We start from the raw sequence: 24,182 nt of genomic DNA on the forward strand, positions 1-24,182 counted from the left end.
CTGTTGACTTACTGTATATGCATAGCTATTTATTGCAGTGACCTGTGGTGTGCCCTTGTGATCCGTGCCTGGAGGGTTTCTATTGTGTCTATGGGGTATAATCTATCAGATATAATAAGGAGGGGGTGTGAAATTATCTGGATGTTTACACACTTAATGATGGGTTTCTAGTCTATGAGACCATTATGGTACCAGTGTATGACATGTAATGTGTTCCTACTTATTTGCATAGCTATTTATTGCAGTGATCTGTGGTGTGCCCTTGTGATCTGTGCCTGGGGGTTTCCATTATGTCTGGGTTTAGCCGGTCTTCAAACCATATGAGGCAGCAGCATTTTGAAGTACTATGTCTTTTTAATGGGCTGAAAACTCAATTAATTTTTCTGAACTTTCATGTATTCTGAGTATATCTATAGATTGTAAATTGTAAAATATTGTAATGGATACAAGAAATGTTCCAAACAAATATATGTTAAATCTTGTAGATGATGTCACCCATATGCAGAGTTCTTTTTCCCTGAAGGAGTGCAGTCACTCCGAAACGCGTTGGATCATATAGAAACTATCTGTGTAATCATATGTATGGATTGTGATGTTACATTTTTAATGGCTAGTCAAACATAATCATACTGGGTATTTTTATCATGCAATTTATACTTTGATGGTGATGCTGTACTATGACTTTGGATGATGTATTGTATGGTATGTCTACATGTTAAAATAATTTTTTGACACAATAAAAAGCTTGTACTTTTTATAAAACGTTTTTAAGTATATATTTATGTCTTTAAAGTCCCAAGTCCTATAGGGGTCTTTTCCCTTTATTAATCCTACTACTGTCTTCTCCTTCCACCTGTTGCACCCTCAGTAAGTTGTGTGCTAAGAAGGCACTTGTGCGAGTGTATTCTTGAGCCAGGCTGTGTGTGTCCATAGACACACACAGCTCTGCTAAGCTACACCCCCACTCTCTTCTCTCAGGAGTTTGACTGTGTGTGAGACCAGGAAACGGAAGAGCGGTGCTGCAGTCAGGACAAGGATGGCAGTAGCACACAGTGTAAAGGTTCTATCACACCAGCATGTGCTCACTAATGACCTTGGATAGTTGGTTGCCTCCTTTCAATATCTTCCAGACACTTTTCCAGTGATACCAGGCTAGATTCCCAGACGACAAGTCCCTCAGTCAGCTCCAATGCCTTTCAGCAGAATAGGCCCCCCAGCTAGCCTAGATGGGACCCTGTTGTGCAACAGATACATTAAAGGCGTGCCCAAGGGCAAACAGCCCCCCCAGGCTGTGATCTCCTCCTCAGCGACAAAACACTTCTGCTCCACATCTCGAAGTATTTATGCACACTCCCAGCTGCCATCTGGGCACCTCTCCAGAGAAATTGGCCAGGGCTGGACTGCTATAAATATTAGACTGCTGATATGATTCCGCCAGCCTCCTATCTTCCAGAACGTTTCTGAGTATGGGGATACTACATATGTGAGACTTTTTCACAGCCTGTATGCATAGAGGGGCCCAAAATCCAACGAGCACCTTTACGCTTTTAAGGAGCATAAATTAAGCATCTTTGACTACCTATCATATTTCTTGAATCCCTTAGGAGCCAAGACAGGAGAAACACCCATACAATGAGCACATTTTGGAAAGCAAACACTCCAAAGTATTTTTTAAAAGGAATAGTGTCATTTTTTGCCACAAATATTTGGAAAATGCAGGGGAAAAATGAAAAAGTTGTCAACTGATAAGACATTTCTAATACACATAAGAGGAATACTAAGAACTACACCCCCAAAAGACATTCTGCTACTCATCCCATGTATGCGTGAGAGTTTTTTACAGCCTAGCCAAATAGAGGGGTCCAAAATCTAAATTCAATAATGTGGGCCCTGTGACAGACCCAACCAAGACAGGGGCTTTTGGAGGGGACTAGTTGCTATCCTTCTACCCACTGATCTGCTCTCTCCATGGGCCATAATCAGTGGGTAGCCCCGAGTCCCCCCCAATCAGGGTGACAGGTGGTCCGTCACAGGCCCTGTACTCCAATATGTGGTTTGCAGTATTCAAGAGACACAGAGGATGCACACAATGTATTTGAGAGGGACTACTATGAGTACATCTTTCCAGAAAGGCAGTTGTCCCATCCAGAAACTGCACATATACATAGAATGCATTAAGGTAAAAGACTTTCTAAAATCATAACTGCTTTAAATAAGAACTCCATTATTTGCTGACTAGAGAGCAACCAGCAACTGCTGAGACATCAGGGTCAGGAATTTGCAGTTTACAGCACAGCTTACAGATTGCAGTGGTCAGTACTATATAACATACAGTAAATCACAGAGTACACAGTGCAGTGGTCAGGAATATGTAATGTACAAAGGTTTATAGAATGTAGAGATTAGGAGTGGAACACAGCACAAAATGCAGGGTACAAAGGTCAGAATTACGTAACATAGCCCATGGCATTGGTACTCAGTGGGTAGGAAATACACAAAGGTCTTGGTGGTCAGTGAAATAAAAAAATGTCTGTGGGCAGTGGGTGAAAGAACTTTTCATAGTCAGTGCCAGTGAATTGAAAAATCTCCCCTCCCAGCAAATACAACAATGCCAAGAAGAATCCCTCCTCTGCAGGCACTGATCCAAAATCCAAGGAGAATCTTCAAGTGTTCCAGGGGCATAAAATACGCAAATAAATTCCTGACTACCTAACACATTCCTGGAGGCCCTAGAGCAGTGGTTCTTAACCTTGTTGGAGGTACTGAACCCCACCAGTTTCATATGCGCATTCACCAAACCCTTCTTAATTGAAAAAATAAAATATGATTTTTAAAATTCAAAACATAGGTATATATTTAGGTATATATTTATACATAGGTGCACAAAATGAACAAAACCGTTAAGAACAAAGAACAAAACCATTAAAACATGATTTTCACACAAAAACAAAAACATAATAATGAATATTTACTGCACGAATCATATGAGTCGGGTGTGGGTCTTCACCTCCGCCGAACCCGCGAGACTGACTCACCGAACCCCTGGGGTTCGATCGAACCCAGGTTAAGAACCACTGCCCTAGAGCACCAGGACAGTTGAAACACCCAAAAATTACCACATTTTGAAAAGCACCGGTCTAATGACACTGTGACTGGTGTGGTGATGATTGGAAACACTGACTGGTTGCACAATTAGGGCTTGTTCATGGACAGTGGTTTTATTGCTCATCTTCTGCTACCCCCTTTAGCTGCAGAGGCAGTGGTCAGGGGTGTACACATGTCGCAGCTGCAATGCTTTGTTTACAACTATGGCAAAAATGTTACCCCCTGTACACCTGTCAATCCTGAATCATTCAAGTAAATGGGAGTGATTATGTGGAGTCCAATGGGTTAAAGCAGGTGGTGAGGAGGTGATATAACGCTTCTCATTGCCTGTCAAATGCACTCTGAATTGCTCTTCAGAGAGCATATCACATGTAAAAAAGTCCTTATGGTGATATGCTGGCTGGTGGGGTGGTTATAAGGGACACTGGGACCTGTGTGGCAGTGATCAAGGATACTGGGATTTGTGTGGTGGTGATCAGAGACACTGTGACTGGTGTTATCAGGTGACCATAGTGACAACATATTGCTCGGGGGGGGTGATCAGGGTTTTTCATGATTGCTTACAACTGTCATCTTGACAACAGTAAGCAATCATTTCTCTAATTCTGCTCAAAGACTGCATTCATGCAGTCATTGTTCACTACTGTGATTGGCCACAGTAATCACATGGTACAGGGCCAAGGAATTGGGTGCCCCTTACTTGCCCCTCAAAGAGCCTTGTATGGTTTGGCCCCCACACAGCCCTGATATCAACATCATCAAGCTTGTCTGGGATTACATGAAGATACAGAAAGATTTGAGGTGGCCTACAGCCACAAAAGATCTGTGGTTAGTTGTCCAAGATGTTTGGAACAATCTACCTGCTGAGTTCCTTCAAAAACTGTGTGCAAGTGTACCTATAAGAATTGATGCTGTTTTGTAGGCAAAGGGTGGTCACACCATATATTGATTGGATTCGGATTTCTCTTCTGTTCATTTTCTTTTTTTAATTCATTTTGTTAATTGATTAAAGAAAACTATTAATGCTTAGTTTTCTGAAAGCTTTCCTAATTTACAGCATTTTTTCCATACCTGCTTAAAACGTTTGCAGAGTACTGATTATTTTTTTTTATATACAGGTGAAACTCAAAAAATTAGAATATCGTGCAAAAGCTAATTTTTTTCAGTAATGCAACTTAAAAGGTGAAACCACTATATGAGATAGACTCATTACATGCAAAGCAAGATAGTTCAAGCAGTGATTTGTCATAATTGTGATGATTGTGGCTTACAGCTCATGAAAACCCCAAATCCACAATCTCAGAAAATTAGAATATTGTGAAAAGGTGCAATATTCTTGGCTCAAAGTGTCCCACTCTAATCAGCTAATTAAGCCATAACACCTGCAAAGGGTTCCTCAGTCTGGTTCAGTAGGAATCACAATTATGGGAAAGACTGCTGACCTGATAGTTGTGCAGAAAACCATCATTGACACCCTCCATGAGGAGGGAAAGCCTCAAAAGGTAATTGCAAAAGAAGTTGGATGTTCCCAAAGTGCTGTATCAAAGCACATTAATAGAAAGTTATGTGTAAGGGAAAAGTGTGGAAGAAAAAGGTGCACAAGCAGCAGGGATGACCGCAGCCTGGAGAGGATTGTCAGGAAAAGGCCATTCAAAAGTGTTGGGGACTTTCACAAGGAGTGGATTGAGGCTGGAGTCAGTGGATCAAGAGGCACCACACACAGACGGATCCTGGACATGAGCTTCAAATGTCGTATTCCTCTTGTCAAGCCGCTCCTGAACAACAAACAACGTCAGAAGCGTCTTACCTAAGCTAAAGAAAAACAGACCTGGTCTGTTGCTCAGTGGTCCAAAGTCCTCTTTTCTGATGAGAGCAACTTTTGCATCTCATTTGGAAACCAAGGACCCAGAGTATGGAGGAAGAATGGAGAGGCACACACTGCAAGATGCCTGAAGCCCAGTGTGAAGTTTCCACAGTCTGTGTTGATTTGGGGAGCCATGTCATCTGCTGGTGTTTGTCCACTGTGCTTCATTAAGTCCAGGGTCAACGCAGCCGTCTACCAGGAGATTTTGGAGCATTTCATGCTTCCTTCCACAGACGAGCTTTATGGGGATGCTGACTTCATTTTCCAGCACGACTTGGCACCTGCCCACACTGCCAAAAGCTCCAAAACCTGGTTCAATGACCGTGGGATTACTGTGCTTGATTGGCCAGCAAACCCGCCTGACCTGAACCCCATAGAGAATCTATGGGGCATTGCCAAGAGAAAGATGATAGACATGAGACCGAACAATGCAGAAGAGCTGAAGGTCGCTATTGAAGCATCCTGGTCTTCCATAACACCTCAGCAGTGCCACAGGCTGATAGCTTCCATGCCAACGCCACATTGAGGCAGTAATTGCTGCAAAAGGGGCCCAAACCAAGTACTGAGTACATATGCATGCTTATACTTTTCAGAGGTCTGATATTGTTCTATGTACAATCCTTGTTTTATTGATTGCATGTAATATTCTAATTTTCAGAGATTGTGGATTTGGGGTTTTCATGAGCTGTAAGCCATAATCATCACAATTATGACAAATCACGGCTTGAACTATCTTGCTTTGCATGTAATGAGTCTATCTCATATATTAGTTTCATCTTTTAAGTTGCATTATTGAAATAAATGAACTTTTGCACGATATTCTAATTTTTCGAGTTTCACCTGTATATGATTCCCCTTCTCTTAGAAATGTTATACAGATGAATGAGTCCTTGGTCTAAATGCCATGTGTGTCTAAATAAGATGGAGCAGCACAATAATCAACCTGGAAGAAAAATAATGATGGCCATTCTCTGTCTGCAAATCAGTGGAAATAAATTGTGTCGTCAATACTTTTAGGACTAACCTTAAAATACAAAGCCAGGCTTTATGTCTCACTATGGTACAGAGTGTTTCTTGTTCTTGTTATGTTTCAGGAAGATGTTGCATATTTATTGCTACTTGGAGGCTTAGAGTCAAACCTGAGATGCTAATGAAATACCGATCAACTTTATTGCATGACTTTACAGATATAATTCAGGCAGTGGGACTCATTTAGAGGACAAGCATAAATGTTTATAGCTGCACGTTGCCTCTCAAGGTCTTGTGCTGTTCCTTCTCCACTACCACACATTTTATTATTTTAAAGACTTCTGACATTATGTTTTTTCCCCATAAAGTAATTATTTTAAAGCCAGGCAAATGTCAGTTATTATGTATTAATGGAAATACAGGCCCCTTTAGTCACAGTGCACTCAGAGCAATGAAACTGGAGCCAATTTTGCTTTCTGAATGTTTACATTACATACATGCATGTGCACAGTTAATTACTCCAGAGAAACATATTAATTAAAGTGATATATTAATAAAACTAATCTGTAATCACCATAGCCACAAGCCCTCGTCACTAATCAACAGACCATGTAGTGGGCGCTACTGAGCAGCTGCAATATGTTTTTGTGACTCCCTCCCCTACAACAAGTTATTTCCACTCTACAGCTAGCCAGCATGGTACAAGCCATTTTTTGAGACCTTAATTAAACTGGGAATTTTTAGAAAAAATGGAAATCCATTTGCATTACATGACATTTTTAGAAATCTAATACAAATCTAGCTGGGTGCCCACCAGTTTTCTATGTGTGTTTACTGCTGGCTCACAACCCCCCCTATGTTGGTGGCCAAGAGGAGTGGCGGCCTGTGTGTTCTTAAGCCTGCTCTCTCCTCTCACTTCCCTGCCACTACACAGCATTGAAGTGGTTGTGTACAAGATCCCACTCACCCCACTTCCCCTATCAGCAGTGGTGAGGTGTGAGAGGTGATGCGGCTACAAGCAGGGCTGCTGTTAGAAACCACAGGGTCCACATATAGCCAACCTAACAGCCCCCTCCCCTCAAAGAAAACACAGTTTACTATGCTTCAGTTATGAATGAACACAGTGAGTGATCAGTACAGATCACTCGTTGTGTTCATTCAGGTAAGAAAGAGGCTGGCAAATGTGACATATTTACCGGACCCTTCCCCCACTCTCCATCATGAATGATCCTATTGTGTACTTGCAACTGCTGGTGGGAAGGAGAGGAGGGAAGCCAGCAGCACTACGGGAGTGGGGCACACAGGGAGGCCTGTGCATCAGGGAGAAACGTATGGCGCACAGGGTTGGTGATGGGTTTGGTGGGGGGAAAGTACTGGAAATGATCCCCTGTATAGCTCTCTTTGCAACAGCTGAAAGCCAGCAGGAGGGAGAGGAGAAGAAGGGAGCTTTCAGCTGCTTCAGGGAGAGCCATACAGGGGATTGGTTCCAGTAATTGCCCCTCCACCGTAATGATCACCTCCCCCCCTGCCTACATACGATTCACCCAGCTGCCTGGGCCCCATACAGGAGGACTGATCGTACCCCCTTATCCACATCCCTGGCTGCAATGAACATTAGTAAATGTAGCCCATAAGGAACACTGTACAAGGCAAATTAATGGCTGCAGGACTTGAATACCCAGGATTCCCTGTGTTAGGAGGAGGAGAGATACAACATTTTCCCAGGCAAATTACGAGAGATTGGGGAGACCAGCACAGGGAACAAGACAGCGCAGATCTGTTTTAAAATTAATATCTGAATTTCATGTCCAATATCTATACTGAGCTATAAATAAATAAATCTAAAAAAAAACTAATGTGCAATTGATCAATGCCTCAAAATGTAATACATTTATATAACACAAAAGTGTCCATTAATATCTGTGCAAATGTCCACAAAGAATAAAGTGCTGAAAAAATAAAGTGCATATGCAAAGTCTCTGTGCGTGTTCAATAAATATTCTCCACATGCCTCTCTGTGCTCAACACATGTAATAAAGGTGCTCTCAGTGCTGTCCATAGTGCTTCCACATTCTCATCACAGATAATAGACTTTTTTAATCAAAAAAACGGTCTGACAGCGCTTGGTTTTGGTATCACATGCCAGTAGGGGATTCCTCCAGATTGCTACTGCTTTCCATGGTTCTTTTTCTCCATACTCATGCTCACTTGGAACACATAAATCACACAATCCCACAAAAACCATAGTAAACTTTATTAAAAACAGAATTTTAAAAGACTCACTCAATTATTCAGTTGTCGCTCTCTCTGGGCACTATACAGATTGCTTGCATTTCTAAGAGCGCGCCGCTCCACTCAGATTGTCTGTAGAGCTGGCTTGTGTTCCACTGCTCTGACAGCAGAGAATCAGAAGTGACATGCAGTACCCATGCCTCTACATGTTTCGTCCAATGCCAGATGAACATCTCCTCTTAAGAACCTGAAGAAGTCTGGTGATTGGAACATACATGCCAAAAGGGGCATGTGAGGCCAATGATGTCACCAAGCTGTGTGCTGCTGGAGGACAGGATAGGGAGAACTGTGAGGTGCATACTACTGTACTGAGAGGGGCAAAGATCAGCCGACTGGCTCTTTCTGTTCTGCTCCTGTAGGTTTTACTCCTGGAAGTGCTTCTAACCCTTTACTTTCTTCAATAAAACAAATGTGAGCATTATGTCAGTTCCTTTTATTTTATTTGGGCTGCACTTGGCTCATATCTGTGTCTGAATGTTGGGTGGCTCTGAGGGTTCACTGCGAAGGCTGTGTTTTCTTACTTTCCCTTAAAGGGATACAAGTGCTTTTGACCTCTTTTACATTTTGAGGTCTGGATTGAAGATGAGCAGCCTAATTGACCACAGGTGGTGATTGCACTAAGGGCGCATGTATGAGGAGGAGCTTTTTTTCTTCTATCTCACCAAGAGAATCACTTATTTTAGACGGTTGGATAATTCACTGTGAATACATAGGATTTTGTTGGTTCATGGTGATTTTGTGACACAAGTAGATTTTCAATGACTAATGCATGTTAATGGAATTTTATGATTGGATGCACTTGTGTATTATGTGTACAATATTTGATATGTGATCTATTTGAGTTTTATTCATTGAATTGCATGTTGAATTACATTCCTATTATTTTTTTTTTTCAGTTTGTTGTAGTGCTACACTGTTTGGGTTAACTGTTTATTAAGGATTATTGAGATTGCCCCAAAGCATGATGTTGCCACCCCCATGCTTCACAGTAGGTATGGTGTTCTTTGGATGCAACTCAGCATTCTCTCTCCTCCAAACACGACGAGTTCTGTTTCTACCAAACAGTTCTATTTTGGTTTCATCTGACCATATGACATTCCCCCAATCCTCTTCTGGATCATCCAAATGCTCTCTAGCAAACTTCAGACAGGCCCGGACATGTACTGGCTTAAGCAGGGGGACACGTCTGGCACTGCAGGATCTGAGTCCCGGCGGCGTAGTGTGTTACTGATGGTAGCCTTTGTTACGTTGGTCCCAGCTCTCTGCAGGTCATTCACTAGGTCCCCCCGTGTGGTCCTGGGATTTTTGCTCACTGTTCTTGTGATCATTTTGACCCCACGGGGTGAGATCTTGCATGGAGCCCCAGATCAGGGGAGATTATCAGTGGTCTTGTATGTCTTCCATTTTCTAATTATTGCTCCCACAGTTGATTTGTTCACACCAAGCTGCTTGCTTATTGCAGATTCAGTCTTCCCAGCCTGGTGCAGGTCTACAATTTTGTTTCTGGTGTCCTTCAACAGCTCTTTGGTCTTCACCATAGTGGAGTTTGGAGTGTGACTGTTTGATTTTGTGGACAGGTGTCTTTTATACTGATAACAAGTTCAAACAGGTGCCATTGATACAGGTAATGAGTGCAGGACAGAGGAGCCTCTTAAAGAAGAAGGTACAGGTCTGTGAGAGCCAGAAATCATGCTTGTTTGTAGGTGACCAAATACTTATTTTCCACCATAATTTGCAAATAAATTCTTTCCAAATCAGCCAATGTGATTGTCTGGATTTTTTTTCTCATTTTGTCTCTCATAGTTGAGGTCTACTCAACTACTCTACTACTCTACTGATGCCAATTACAGGCCTCTCTCATCTTTTTAAGTGGGAGAACTTGCACAATTGGTGGCTGACTAAATACTTTTTTGCCCCACTGTATATTTTGGGTTCTAATCCTTACCCACTCTATCCAAATCTAGAAATAAAAAAGAAATTCGGCTGCACATACATTTTACAAAGTTTGAGAATCACTGACCTACCATCCCAGGAAATTTTGTTTCAGACTAGAAATATGCTTTTAACTGCAAAAAGAACACAAAGTAAAAGGCAGTTTAACCTCTCCCCATAGTTTGGCAACATGAGAAGCAGTAGATCATTGTGAGAACGTTTTTTTACAATCTAAGTATCCAGAACAACGGTAATATATTTAAATTTAGCCTAGCAGAAGATGATACAGAAAATGAAAATTACACATTTCTTCTCTCGTCTGTTAAAGGTTTCTCGATATTTTTATCGTATTTTGAAAGAGAGATGAAATGATTACATCTATTTTCTCTTTTCCTGGCAACAGGAACTTTTTTGATTGCAGCTGTAATGTCAGGATTTTAATGATGTATTACTGTATTGTCTCTGATTGGGTAGTTTTCTGAGAGATGGAATTGTAATTAAAACAAATCAGTCTGCAGAAAATAAGAACTACAGATCAATCAACAGAAATATGAACTACTTGTATTTAGTATCATCACTCGTGATGTAGTAATTAGCCCTGCTTGATGAACTTAGCATTGTGATCAGGTAATAGTACAGAATGAATTATATTGGTGTAATTAGTGTAATTATTTCAAGGTAAAGTTTAGATTTTGTAAAAAAAAAAACAAAGTGATTACAAAGTGTGGAGACGTCATATCCAGTACGGACGGCAGCCACCATCTTGGTACTCCCGATCCTATACACCTTTTCCTGCAGCTTTTTGCTGCAGTAATCTTGCCTGTATTGTTCTGCGGACCCGTTTTTAATGTGAGTAGTCATTTTGGGTGCTGTTTATAATAAAGTATTTGACATATTATACTATGGGAAGTCTTCTTGCTTAAATCTTCTATGTGGGGATACTGGAGATGATAGAGGTCTGTGGCCATATCTGAAGTATGCCTGTGAGTGTTTGCCAGCGTCATCGGAGAGGACCCCTCTTTCTTTGATTGCTATCGAGGACCATCTATTTGGGATCATCGTTTTAGGTTTTCTGTATGCTTTATGACTCCTTGGGGGTCGCATTTTGGAGGTGAGCACGCACGCTAGCCGGTGGAGGATTGATTATATATATTTTCATCACTGGATGTCTCACAGCTTGTGTTGAAGATCTATTGTGTTTCTGGTTTTTTGAGACTTCTATTATTCTTTTTGGGACTTCTTCACTGTATCATATTAACACATCAGTTTTTATTAATATTAATATCTTATTATTATTAGACAGGATTTATATAGCGCCAACAGTTTGCTCAGCACTTTACAAAAGAAAGGGAGACAATACAGCAACAATACAGTTCAATACAAGACGGTTAGGAGGGCCCGGTCCTTGGAGCTTACTATCTTGTGTTCACTTAGTCACTGGCACTTAGCACACTGTGCTGCCTTTATTAATGTTTGATATTGTCTGCACTTATCCATGTTTTTTGCATATGTTGTTTTCACACTTGGATGAGAGTCATATGTGCATTCATCTTCTGATTGTATTCATTCATTTATGTATTTATTATTTATGTAATATTGGTCATGCGTTGAGTAGCGCAATACCAATTCACTTCTTTTATTACAAAGAAGGTGTCTACCTTTAAGGTCCATTTATGCATTGTGTATGTGATATGGAGAATGCAGTTAAATTGATTGAACAGTCGAAGGTTTTTTACCTTAATGCATTACCTGCATTAATGTAAAAAACCTTCACCTTGCTGTTTTTTTCCCCCAAGTCCTATCTCGATCCAGTGTTGGGCCCCTCTGCAGCAGCGCTGGTCTTTCTCCCTCATCTCAGAGGACAGACTGATTGCAGAAGGAGTCATCGGTTCCTGTTGCTGTCAATCAAATCAAGTGAGAAGGGAGTGGGGGGCATGAGTGAGCTGTGTTGTGTGTATCTATGGATGCACACAGTCTGGATCAGGAGCATGCCACCATGTGTGCCCTCATAGCACATAACTTGCTATGGGGGCACGCTCAGGAGAAGAGGAGCAGACAGTGCCAACAGGGGACCCCAGAAGAGGAGATAAGAGGCAGCTCTGTTCAATATCCTTTCACAGAGCAGGTAATTCTAAACCTTGTTTTTTTATTTTGGGTAAAAAAAATATATCAGCCTTTAACATCATTTTAATGACTTCATCTTTAAGAATGCTATTTGTCTGGTTATTTGTCGATCCCAAAAAATTGAACACTCACAACGATCTAGAACAAGTATCGTTCTGTCCTCACTATAAGTTTCATTGTGTGTAACTCGACTGTCAGAACTTTTGCTCTGAAAAAATAATCAGTATATAATTTATGAAAACAGGTGGGGATCTGGAATTAAGGAGATTTCTTACTAATTTTTATAAATCAACTGATAAACCAAGTTTTTTATTTGCGCTAATTTGAAGACAAAATAGAAAGCAATAACGGGTAAAAATATATATTTATTAATATTAAAAATCAGTGCAAAATGGTAATGAAATATAATAGGTGATGGTAAATAATAATCAAATCAAAATAGCAGTACAATGATTTAATTTAAAATAATGGTTAGAAATTCAAACCAGCGATTATTTTCAAATATTGCTGAAATACGACAAACTGTCTAGAAATGCAGTGTAGGAAACGTAGTAGCATATAACAAAGGCTATGCAAATTGACCAAGTGATGTCTCTACAAACAGATTTTCAAAAAGTACCTTGGCATGAATTGATTTAGAATACCATACACAGGCCAATCCAATAAGCTGAGACTCTATCTGAGGCCAAGAACAAATGTTATACTAAGTTGTCTACTTTGTCATATATACCCAGCTAAACCATTGACTAGAAGCTGAAAATAGCTTCAGGGATATTTCAAAGAGAATCCTCCCCCCAGAGAATTGAAATGAAGATAATTTGTACTGCAGTTAAAATTATTTCACATCAACTCCATTGCAAACCATAACCAATATCAGGCTGAATGGTTTAGCTGGAGATACAAAATTGCCTGAAGAAAAATGAAAGTTGAACGTTACCAATATAGATTCTACGGTGTCAGTGAGGTCAGCTCTAAGTCCACTCACTTCTGTGTGTGTCTGTCTGTTTTCTTGCCTCCTGTCTTCTGTCATCTCTGACCATCCTCTGACTTTTATCACCCAAAAAAAAAACCTAGAAGGGCAAAGCATATCTCACCTAATTATGACACCATGCTAGGTGTCAGGTTCTACACTAAATGATCCCAATTGCCTGAAGGGGGTAGTATAGGATTAGGAATAATTTTGGATTTTTTCTTAAATTTCTTGTACGATGTTAAGAGTTGACTTCTAACCTTCAGCTTGTAAAAATACAATAAATGTAAAAGATAACCAGTCTTTTGACAGAACTGGGACCAGTGTCACTGAAAATATGTATTTGTCACATACATGGTCGAGGCCGAGCTGATGAGAGGGCTGCCCTCACAACTTTTGTCCTTTTTCCCCTGGGAATGGTAACAAGGTATAACAGAGCTCAGAGTGACATGGGTGTCTGCAGGGGATCTGGTGTAGGATGTCGTGATAGCAGATGCGGAGCTGTGCAAGACCAGCTGGCAGCAGGCAGGTACAGGATCTCGAATGCTTGGTCAGACAGGCAGAGATCAGCAACAACCAGACAGCAGGAATGCCAAAACAAAAACCAGCAGCAAAGTGAGGCCAAGGTCACCATCAGACAAGCAGAGACGGTCTGAATAGCAGGAAGGAAGCAAGGTCGGATCATAAGCCAAAGTCAACAACAGGAGTTCAGAAACAAGCAGGATTCAGCAAGCCGGGTCAGAATACGGGAGTACACAGGATCAGGTCACAAGCAAAGGGGCATTGATCCTCAGTCCAGTAGGACTTTAAATAGGCCACTGGGACCCAGAACAAGCACGCTCATTCTAATACTCACGTGCATGTGCACATGTATGCGCACGTGCTCGTGTAGATGTCTACAGATGTAGATTTCTTTGAGCACGTGCATTTCTTTGAGCACAGGCATTTCTGTGAGCACAAACATTTCTTTAAACACAGACATTCCTTTGAGCACAGGCATTTCTTTGAGCACATGAATTTCTTTGAGCACAGGCATTTCTTTGAGCCCAGACATTTCTTTGAGCACAGGCATTTCTTTGAGCCCAGACATTTCTTTGAGCACAGGCATTTCTTTGAGCACAGGCATTTCTTTGAGCACAGGCATTTCTTTGAGCACAGGCATCTCTTTGAGCACAGGCATCTCTTTGAGCACAAACATTTCTTTAAACACAGACATTCCTTTGAGCACAGGCATTTCTTTGAGCACAGACATTTCTTTGAGCACGTGCATTTCTTTGAGCACGTGCATTTCTTTGAGCACATGAATTTCTTTGAGCACAGGCATTTCTTTGAGCACAGACATTTCTTTGAGCACAGGCATTTCTTTGAGCACAGGCATCTCTTTGAGCACAGGCATTTCTTTGAGCACAGGCATTTCTTTGAGCACAGGCATCTCTTTGAGCACAGGCATTTCTTTGAGTACAGGCATTTCTTTGAGCTCGTGCATTTCTTTGAGCACAGGCATTTCTTTGAACACAGGCATTTCTTTGAGCACATGCATTTCTTTGAGCACAGACATTTCTTTGAGCACAGACATTTCTTTGAGCACGTGCATTTCTTTGGGCACAGACATTTCTTTGAGCACAGGCATTTCTTTGAGCACAGACATTTCTTTGAGCACGTGCATTTCTTTGAGCACAGGCATTTCTTTGAGCACAGACATTTCTTTAAATACAGACATTCCTTTGAGCACAGGCATTTCTTTGAGCACAGGCATTTCTTTGAGGACAGGCATCTCTTTGAGCACGTGCATTTCTTTGAGCACGTGCATTTCTTTGAGCACAGGCATTTCTTTGGGCACAGACATTTCTTTGAGCACAGGCATTTCTTTGAGCACAGACATTTCTTTGAGCACCTGCATTTCTTTGAGGTCGTGCATTTCTTTGAGCACAGGCATTTCTTTGAACACAGGCATTTCTTTGAGCACATGCATTTCTTTGAGCACAGACATTTCTTTGAGCACAGGCATTTCTTTGAGCACGTGCATTTCTTTGGGCACAGACATTTCTTTGAGCACAGGCATTTCTTTGAGCTCGTGCATTTCTTTGAGCACAGACATTTCTTTGAGCACGTGCATTTCTTTGGGCACAGGCATTTCTTTGAGCACAGGCATTTTTTTGAGCACAGGCATTTCTTTGAGCACAGGCATTTCTTTGAGCACAGACATTTCTTTGAGCACAGGCATTTCTTTGAGCACAGACATTTCTTTGAGCACAGGCATTTCTTTGAGCACAGGTATTTCTTTGAGCTCAGACATTTCTTTGAGCACAGACATTTCTTTGAGCATGTGCATTTCTTTGAGCACAGGCATTTCTTTGAGCACAGACATGTTTTTGAGCACGTGCATTTCTTTGAGCACCTGCATTTCTTTGAGCACAGACATTTCTTTGATCACAGACATTTCTTTGAGTACAGGCATTTCTTTGAGCACGTGCATTTCTTTGAGCACAGACATTTCTTTGAGCACAGACATTTCTTTGAGCACAGACATTTCTTTGAGTACAGACATTCCTATGAGCACATGCATTTCTTTGAGCACGTGCATTTCTTTGAGTACGGACATTCCTTTGAGCACAGGCATTTCTTTGAGCACGTGCATTTCTTTGAGCACAGGCATTTCTTTGATCACAGACATTTCTTTGAGTACAAACATTTCCTTGAGTACAGACATTTCTTTGAGTACAGACATTCCTATGAGCACGTGCATTTCTTTGAGCACGTGCATTTCTTTGATCACAGACATTTCTTTGAGTACAGACATTTCTTTGAGTACAGACATTTCTTTGAGTACAGACATTCCTATGAGCACGTGCATTTCTTAGAGCACGTGCATTTCTTTGAGTACGGACATTCCTTTGAGCACAGACATTTCTTTGAGCACAGGCATTTCTTTGAGCACGTGCATTTCTTTGAACACGTGCATTTCTTTGAGGACAGACATTCCTTTGAGCACAGGCATTTCTTTGAGCACAGACATTTCTTTGAGCACAGACATTTCTTTGAGCACAGACATTTCTTTGAGCACAGACATTTCTTTGAGCACAGGCATTTCTTTGAGCACAGACATTTCTTTGAGCACGTGCATTTCTTTGAGCACAGGCATTTCTTTGAGCACGTGCATTTCTTTGAGCACAGGCATTTCTTTGAGCACAGACATTTCTTTGAGCACAGACATTCTTTGAGCACAGACATTTCTTTGAGCATGTGCATTTCTTTGAGCACAGGCATTTCTTTGAGCACAGACATTTCTTTGAGCACGTGCATTTCTTTGAGCACAGGCATTTCTTTGAGCACAGGGATTTCTTTGAGCACATGCATTTCTTTGAGCACAGGCATTTCTTTGAGCACAGGGATTTCTTTGAGCACGTGCATTTCTTTGAGCACAGGCATTTCTTTGAGCACAGGCATTTCTTTGAGCACAGGGATTTCTTTTAGCACAGGGATTTCTTTGAGCACAGGCATTTCTTTGAGCACAGGCATTTCTTTGAGCACAGGGATTTCTTTTAGCATAGGCATTTCTCTAAGCATGCACTTGAGTATGAGTTCCCTGACAGTATTACCTAAGTGATTTTGGAGAAAGAAAAAAAAATTCTACCTAAACATCTTACAGACAGATGCTGGGGTCATTTGTACTGAGACTTCTTAATTATCTAACTTCTTCTTTAACATACAGACATTGTAATATAATGAACAGTTCTTTGTCCTTTATTCATTCGAGACATGGAATCCTCAATTAACCTTACAACTGGTACCATGTTCAGATCTTATCTTGTAGCGGTCTGGTACTACCATACCCCCCCAAAATGTATAACCTGGGAAAGGATGCAGCAGGAACCTGGCAATGTCTACCATTAAAGTCTGTGTTCAGAAACCTTGTATACTAATAGAATATACAGGACAGGACAAAATGGCTTCCAGCATGGCCATGTTACATTATGTTGATATAAGTTCAGGCCTTCCGGTTTAATTCTGTGAGCACAGAATAATTCCGACACGACATGCAGCTAAACCCTCCTATTCTGCAATAAGCCAGACTGAATTTAATTTTACAGCTTTATTAAAAAAACAGGGTAGGAGAAACTATGGGAAAACATATGAGAAATACATATAATCAATGTATAAAATGTACAAAAACACAATGAAGTAACTAGACTGCAGATGGCAATAAGTCCATGCTCACCAGCAATGCAGCTTGTAGCGGATATAGGTTTAGTCCATCAAAATGTGCTGCGAGGATGATGGCTGGTTTCCTCTCCCTCAGTTTTAAGATGCAGTTTGAGCTCCCAAGATGCACCTATTTCTTTTTCTCAAAATGAGGGATGATGGGAGTTCTTATTAAAGTTAAAATTTAACTTCTGAAAAATCTTTAACTTTTACAAAACAGTAAATTTATTTTGTGCTTCATCTATTGGCCAAATGTATTTTTGCAGAGAAAACAGACATAATGAACTTTGCTGAAGGTGGAACAAGTATGCAGTTTTGGAGTTTGGTCTATGCTTTCTGCTTACTTGTTCCTCATCCTTGATTCAGAAAGTGTTAAGATCAGAGACAGCTAGGCAACAAGCATTTTCAAAAGGAGGTCAGAAATAGCAGCCTCTCTTTTCCCTAAGTAAATGCTTACCTTTAAAGTAGACCTGGATATTTTGCAATCACTTCTCATTTCCAAATGAACTCTGAGAGGTACATAGACACACGCTTAAAGTGTAAAGCTTAAAGCACATGTAGACCTATTATTACGCTACCCACCTTCGATTTCTAATGTCATGGAACACCCACTACCCCCCCCCAACATATGGACTGAGATTGAACCTTTGCAATTAACTCTGACACATCCATGCTCCCTCCTTTGGTCGACTTCGGCGGTGGATGTTGCTTCTTTTCATCATCTCTTTCTTGGTCCGATGCAATTCTCCCTGACTATCTGGCAGAAATGTAAGGCTAAATTTGCACTGGCCTCAGATTGTTCTCTACTGATCAATATTCTTTTTAATCCCAACCTCCCGGGTAGCCTGGCCATGTCCCGAGTGCTCCCTTGGGTCGCAGCCGACCTTTTCCAACTACACCACTTGGCACACCCTGTAACTCGGAAGCTACAACCATTCTCGGACCTCCAGAAAAAAGATCACCTACCTTCCCAGCATCTATATGTTTATCTTCAAAAGTGCCATTTTTTCTCTACCATATCACCCTCAATGACCCTTGGGAAGCACACTCCCTTTGAACGTTTATGTATACAAGGCCCACATCAAAGGGGTATCATCTCCAATACATATAAACTCGTTATGGACAATTCTCCTTTATCTAATGACACTCACCATTACATGCGCAAGTGGTCCCAGTTTTTACAATGTGACATTGATCTGACACTGCGGAAAAAATTTGGGAAAACGCACCCAGATCCTCTGTATGCGTAGTTTATAAGGAAAATACATACAAAATTATGATGTTGTGGTACAAAACCCCTGAAGTACTCCATGCCTGTAACCCGCATGCTTCTTCTGTCTGCTGGCGCTGTGGGAAGGACTTTGGCTTTCTCTACCATATTTTTTGGTCATGTGGGTCCATTACTCCTTTTTGAGAAGAGGTGTTGTCCTTATTACACTTGCTATTGCATACCTCTCTCCCTTTCAAGCCTCTATACTTTTTATTGAGCCTGCCTTTTCCGGGACTCTCCAAACCATCATGGAAACTCTCCACGCATGTTATGACTGCGGCCAGAAGAAGCATTCCTATGCGTTGGCTATCCTCCATATCTCCTTCGATGCTGACTTTGTTTAAAATTATTGCTGATGTAAGATAGATGGAATATTTGACCGCTTTACAAGCTTGTTCGATTGCTGTGTTTGAGGCAGTATGGAACCCATGGGATGTTTTTATTTCTTCTCAACCTGCCCAAAATGTACGAATTTAACTGCTCCTCCACTGTTATTTTGTGACATTATATGTTCTGTACCCTCTCAGATTTCTACCATCGATGAGCTTCTTTCTCTTTTTTCTCTTTCAAATGTGATGTATGTATATACATGTGAAAATCAATAAAACTGTTAATTATAAAAAAAAGCACATGTAATAGCCCGCTGTCAGCTGATTCTGGGTCACAGGAGTGCAAAAGTAAGCAAGTAAAAGAAAAGTATGACCAAGAAAGCTTTGGCCATACTTCTCTTTTAACATAATCTCTGTTTTGACCAGAGGTGTCTAAAACATTTTTAATAATATTCGGTGAGCTTATTAATAGGCACACAAAGATCCCCTTTTTTATTACTGACTTGACAGCAGTTTATGTTCATAGCACCCTATTCATAAAAACAGAAGCTCTTACTGCCTTTTTCCAAAACTTCCCAACAGAAACACAGCATAAGCTTGAACTAGAAATATACTTTAGTTTGTCTGGAATAGACGTTAAGAGATCAGGAACAGATGCACTTTGATGGTATGCTGACACAAACATTTACTTAGCTGACATAAAATAAAACAGCAAATGGCTATAAAATGGGTTACAAGATGTAAATGTCAACACTAAGCAAACAGATTTTAGTGCTTTTCTTGAAAATTGGGTGGCTTGGTCTTTGTCAGGTTGACTGTATATCAGTATATTAAGCTGAAAGCCTGTAACCTTCGCAAAGTTAGGTTTTAGGTTTGACACTTTTGTAGTATACATCATGACCCCAGAAAAAATGGTTTTGGCTTTCAACTTTGTTGGCTTGTCAGCTCTGTGTCCAAGGCTAATCTCTCATCCAATATAATGTTGCGGCAGCATCCTAAAAATATTAATTTTCAAGAGATGAGAGGTACCCAGGGTTATTGTATATGACTATTTCATGTGATTGTGCTGCACCCTGAGGATTTTTCCCTAGAAAAATAATATGGTAATTTTTCCTCAGTTTGTGGTCCTATATGTCTTCATACACAGTATGTTGGCAACATCTGTGCCACATCCCTAATGGTTTTTTTTTGCTGGATTTTTGAGGGACAACTTACACCAAATAAACTAAAATACAAATAAACTTTATTACAAAATTCAAAATAATAAAATCCATTAGAAGCATAAATTGAAATTTCCTCCACAGGCCATATTATTTTGCTAGTCAAGATCCAACCTTTTAACAACCCAACCTTTCCAACTCTTTCAAGCAATTTAATTACAACATGTATGTAGTTTACGTAGCTCAACATGTTTTTTGGATGGCAAAATACTTCCTCAAGAGCTGCTATGAAGGATAATTAAAATATCACTAAATGAAAATAAAGAAGCGTGTTCTGCCCTCACTACACGTGACTGAGGTATAATTAGACAGACAGCTAACTCTCCTCCCTTAAAAACTCATTGATGCAGGCGCTAGAGTCCTCTTTTCAACTTTTATTGCAGGGAGTTAGAGTAAAACTACAAATGAAGGAAATGACATTCAATCAGCATATACTATATACAAAATATACATTCCTGACATGCTAGTCTAACTAGGGAAAGGGTTTTAAACATACCATCGATGTTTCTGATAGGCTGACGACAGAACTGCAGCTGAATAAGTGTGGAGTCTTCTGGAGGAGATGTAAAATGGCTGCTAGGAAATGTCTCTCAAGACCTCATGGTGAAGACCATAGGATGATGAGAAAAGTACAGTGGCTTTTAACCATTAGCCGCCCGGCCTATAGCCGTTTGGTGGCCGCAAAAATGCTGTAGCTTTCCAGGGTGTACGCCATTTGGCATCCTCCCGAACATGCTCAGTTTGCGCGGTTGCAGAGCCACGCAGCGGCGTGATCTGTCACCGGCCGTGTACCTCGGACACGGCCGATGACAGATCTGAGTACCAGCCCCCGTTGCCAGTACCATGTGACCTGCTGTGACCAATCACAGCAGGTCACATGACAGTTGTATACAATGGATGGCTTCATTCATGCCATCCATTGTATACTAGTGCCTAGCTGTGAATGGTCACAGCAGGTCACATGCACATGTCATGTGATTAACTGTGGCCAAATCACAGCTAAGCACAAAAAAAAAAAAAAGCCTGAATGAATCGATGTCATTCAGGTAAATGCTTGCTTATAGCAAAGTAATTCTTTGCTAGAAGGAAATTGTGTAAAAAAAAAAATACTGATCACTTCCCCAAAGTAGTACAATGTTACTATGGTAACATTGTACTACTTTGGTCATAGTAAAATATGAAAAAAAATCTTTAAAAAAATTTAAAAAAATGTAATAAAAAATTAAAAATAATAAAAAAATAAACAAAAACAAAAAATATATATTTTTTTTTTTTTAAATAATTTTTTTAATTTTTTCATTTTCTGAAAAATTATGACCAAAAAAATACAACTTCAAAAAACTCGCCATTCCTCTTATGAAGTATGTCAGACTGTCTACTCTGCAAAAAGGGGTCATTTGGGGATATCTGTACTGTTCTGACATTCTTGGACCTCAAGAAATTAGATTGGCTGTCAGTACTTCAGGATTGATCAATATTCAGGTCTATCCCATAGTTTGTGAACTCTATAACTTTCCTACAAACTAAAAAATACATCCTAATTTGGGTTATTTTCAACAAAGACATGTAGCAGAATACATCTTGGCCTAAATTTATGAAGAACAATTATTTATTTGTAAACTTTTATAACAGAAACATTTTTTCAAAATATTTGGTCTTTTTTTGTTAATTTAGCAAAAAATAAAAACTCCAGCGGTGATTAAATACCACCAAAAGAAAGCTCTAGTTGTGTGAAGAAAATGATAAAATTTTAGTTTGGGTACAATGTTGTATGACCGCGCAATTGTCATTCAAAGTGTGAGAGTGCTGAAACCTGAAAACTGGCCTGGGCAGGAGGGTGTAAAATTGCACGGTATTGAAATGGTTAAGCAACAATATGTGTAACTACAGAAAATAATCTATAAAACTGTAATTATACAAAAGAGCCGCTAGATGGCAATATTACAATTGACCTTACATTCCATAGCATAATACAGTGCTTCTCAATTATTTTCTGTCATGCCACCCCTAGGAAGAAGAAAACATTTTGCGCCCCCCCCGCGCGACTGTAAATAGTATCATTTGTCTATAAAATTGTTATAAGTAGGAATAGTGCCCCATCATTGGTGTCAGTGGGAGGAATAGTGCCCCATCATTGGTGTCAGTGGGAGGAATAGTGCCCCATCATTGGTATCAGTGGGAGGAATTGTGCCCCATCGTTGGTGTCAGTGGGAGGAATAGTGCCCCATCATTGGTGTCAGTGGGAGGATTAGTGCCCCATCATTGGTATCACTGGGAGGAATAGTGCCCCATCGTTGGTGTCAGTGGGAGGAATAATGCCCCATCATTAGTATCAGTGGGAGGAATAGTGCCCCATCATTGGTGTCAGTGGAAGGAATGGTGCCCCATTGTTGGTGTCAGTGGGAGGAATAATGCCCCATCATTAGTATCAGTGACACCAATGATGCGGCACTATTCCTCCCACTGACACCAATGACACTTGCTGACCCCTGTTGCAGTATGGTGCTGCTGCAGCCAGCATATGTGGTTGCAGCAGCACCTCTGCACTGCACACCTACCGGCTTTTCCCTCACTCGATTTTCGCGGGTCCGCTCGGCTCCGCCTCCTCACCCGTGATTGGCCGCCTGTGTACCTTTCCTGAGCTACAGTTCTGGCGGCCAATCACCAGTGAGGAGGCGGAGCCGAGCGGCAGGAGTGAGGGAGTGCCCGGAGTGACGGAAGGAGCAGCGCTTCCTGGATGGATCATTGTGGGAGCCAGGTAAGAGACAGCAGCCCTCTGCCCACCCCTGTACGCGCCCCCCTTGATGGAGCCTCAAGGGGGGGCGCGCCCCACTATTTGAGAAGCACTGGCATAATACAACTAACAAAGCACATGACATAAGCATATGCTGAAGGCATGACAATGAGAATACACATTTAACCACTTGCCCTCCTGAGGATTTACCCCCCTTCCTGACCACGCCATTTTTGCGCTACAGTGCTGGGTTACTTTAACTGACAATTGCGTGGTCATGCAATCGAATTTTATGTCCTTTTTTTCCCATGAGCTGAGCTTTCTTTCAGTGCTTTTTGATCGCCTGTGGTTTTTAATTTTTTGCGCTATAAAAAAAAAGATCGACAAATTTGAGAAAAAAAACTATATTTTTGCTATTAAACATGTCCAGTAAAAAAATTTGAAAAATCAAATTTCGTCATAAATTTAGGCTACAATGTATTGTTATATGTCTTTGCTACAAAAAAGTCCCAATACGTGTAAATTAATTGATTTACATGAAAGTTATAGCGTTTACAAATGGCGGTATATATACTGGGATTGTTTTTTAATACTAATAATGGCGGCAATCAGAGATCTATGGCGGCGATCAGCGACTTATGGAGGGACTGCGGCGGGCATTCTGACACTGGGGGGAACTGACTTGGTGTCACTGACATCCCCAGTGACACCAATACAGTGATCAGTGGTAAAAAAAGCATTGACACTGTACTAATGGCGCTGGGCAGGAATGGGTTAACATGAGGGGTAATCAAAGGGTTAACTGTGTGCTGGGAGTGTTTTACTGGGCAGCGGTGTGTTGGTGCTTTACTGTAAGCATACTGACTCTGGAGCAGTGTGCCAGAGTCGACAGGGAGGGGGACTGTTAGTAAACAAAGCAGCACTCCTCTCCGTCGGAGATCTTCGGTAATTACCAGGTAATCACCAGGCGCCAGCGGGGAATCACCGGCCGGGCCCTGGTGATTGACAGTTGTGGCCACGAATGGTGGAGTGCACCCCTACCTGGAAATACAAAATTACGTATCTATCCGTGATTTTGCACACCCCTGCCACCCTGTAGCAGTATTTCTGCTATAGGGCGGCGGGGAAGCGGTTAATGTACAATATAATTGTGTATTCTCATCTGTATTT

Source organism: Staurois parvus, unplaced genomic scaffold, assembly GCF_062004578.1.
Source record: "Staurois parvus isolate SC_StPar_1 unplaced genomic scaffold, SC_StPar_1.0 ptg000420l, whole genome shotgun sequence".
Lineage (NCBI taxonomy): Eukaryota > Metazoa > Chordata > Amphibia > Anura > Ranidae > Staurois > Staurois parvus.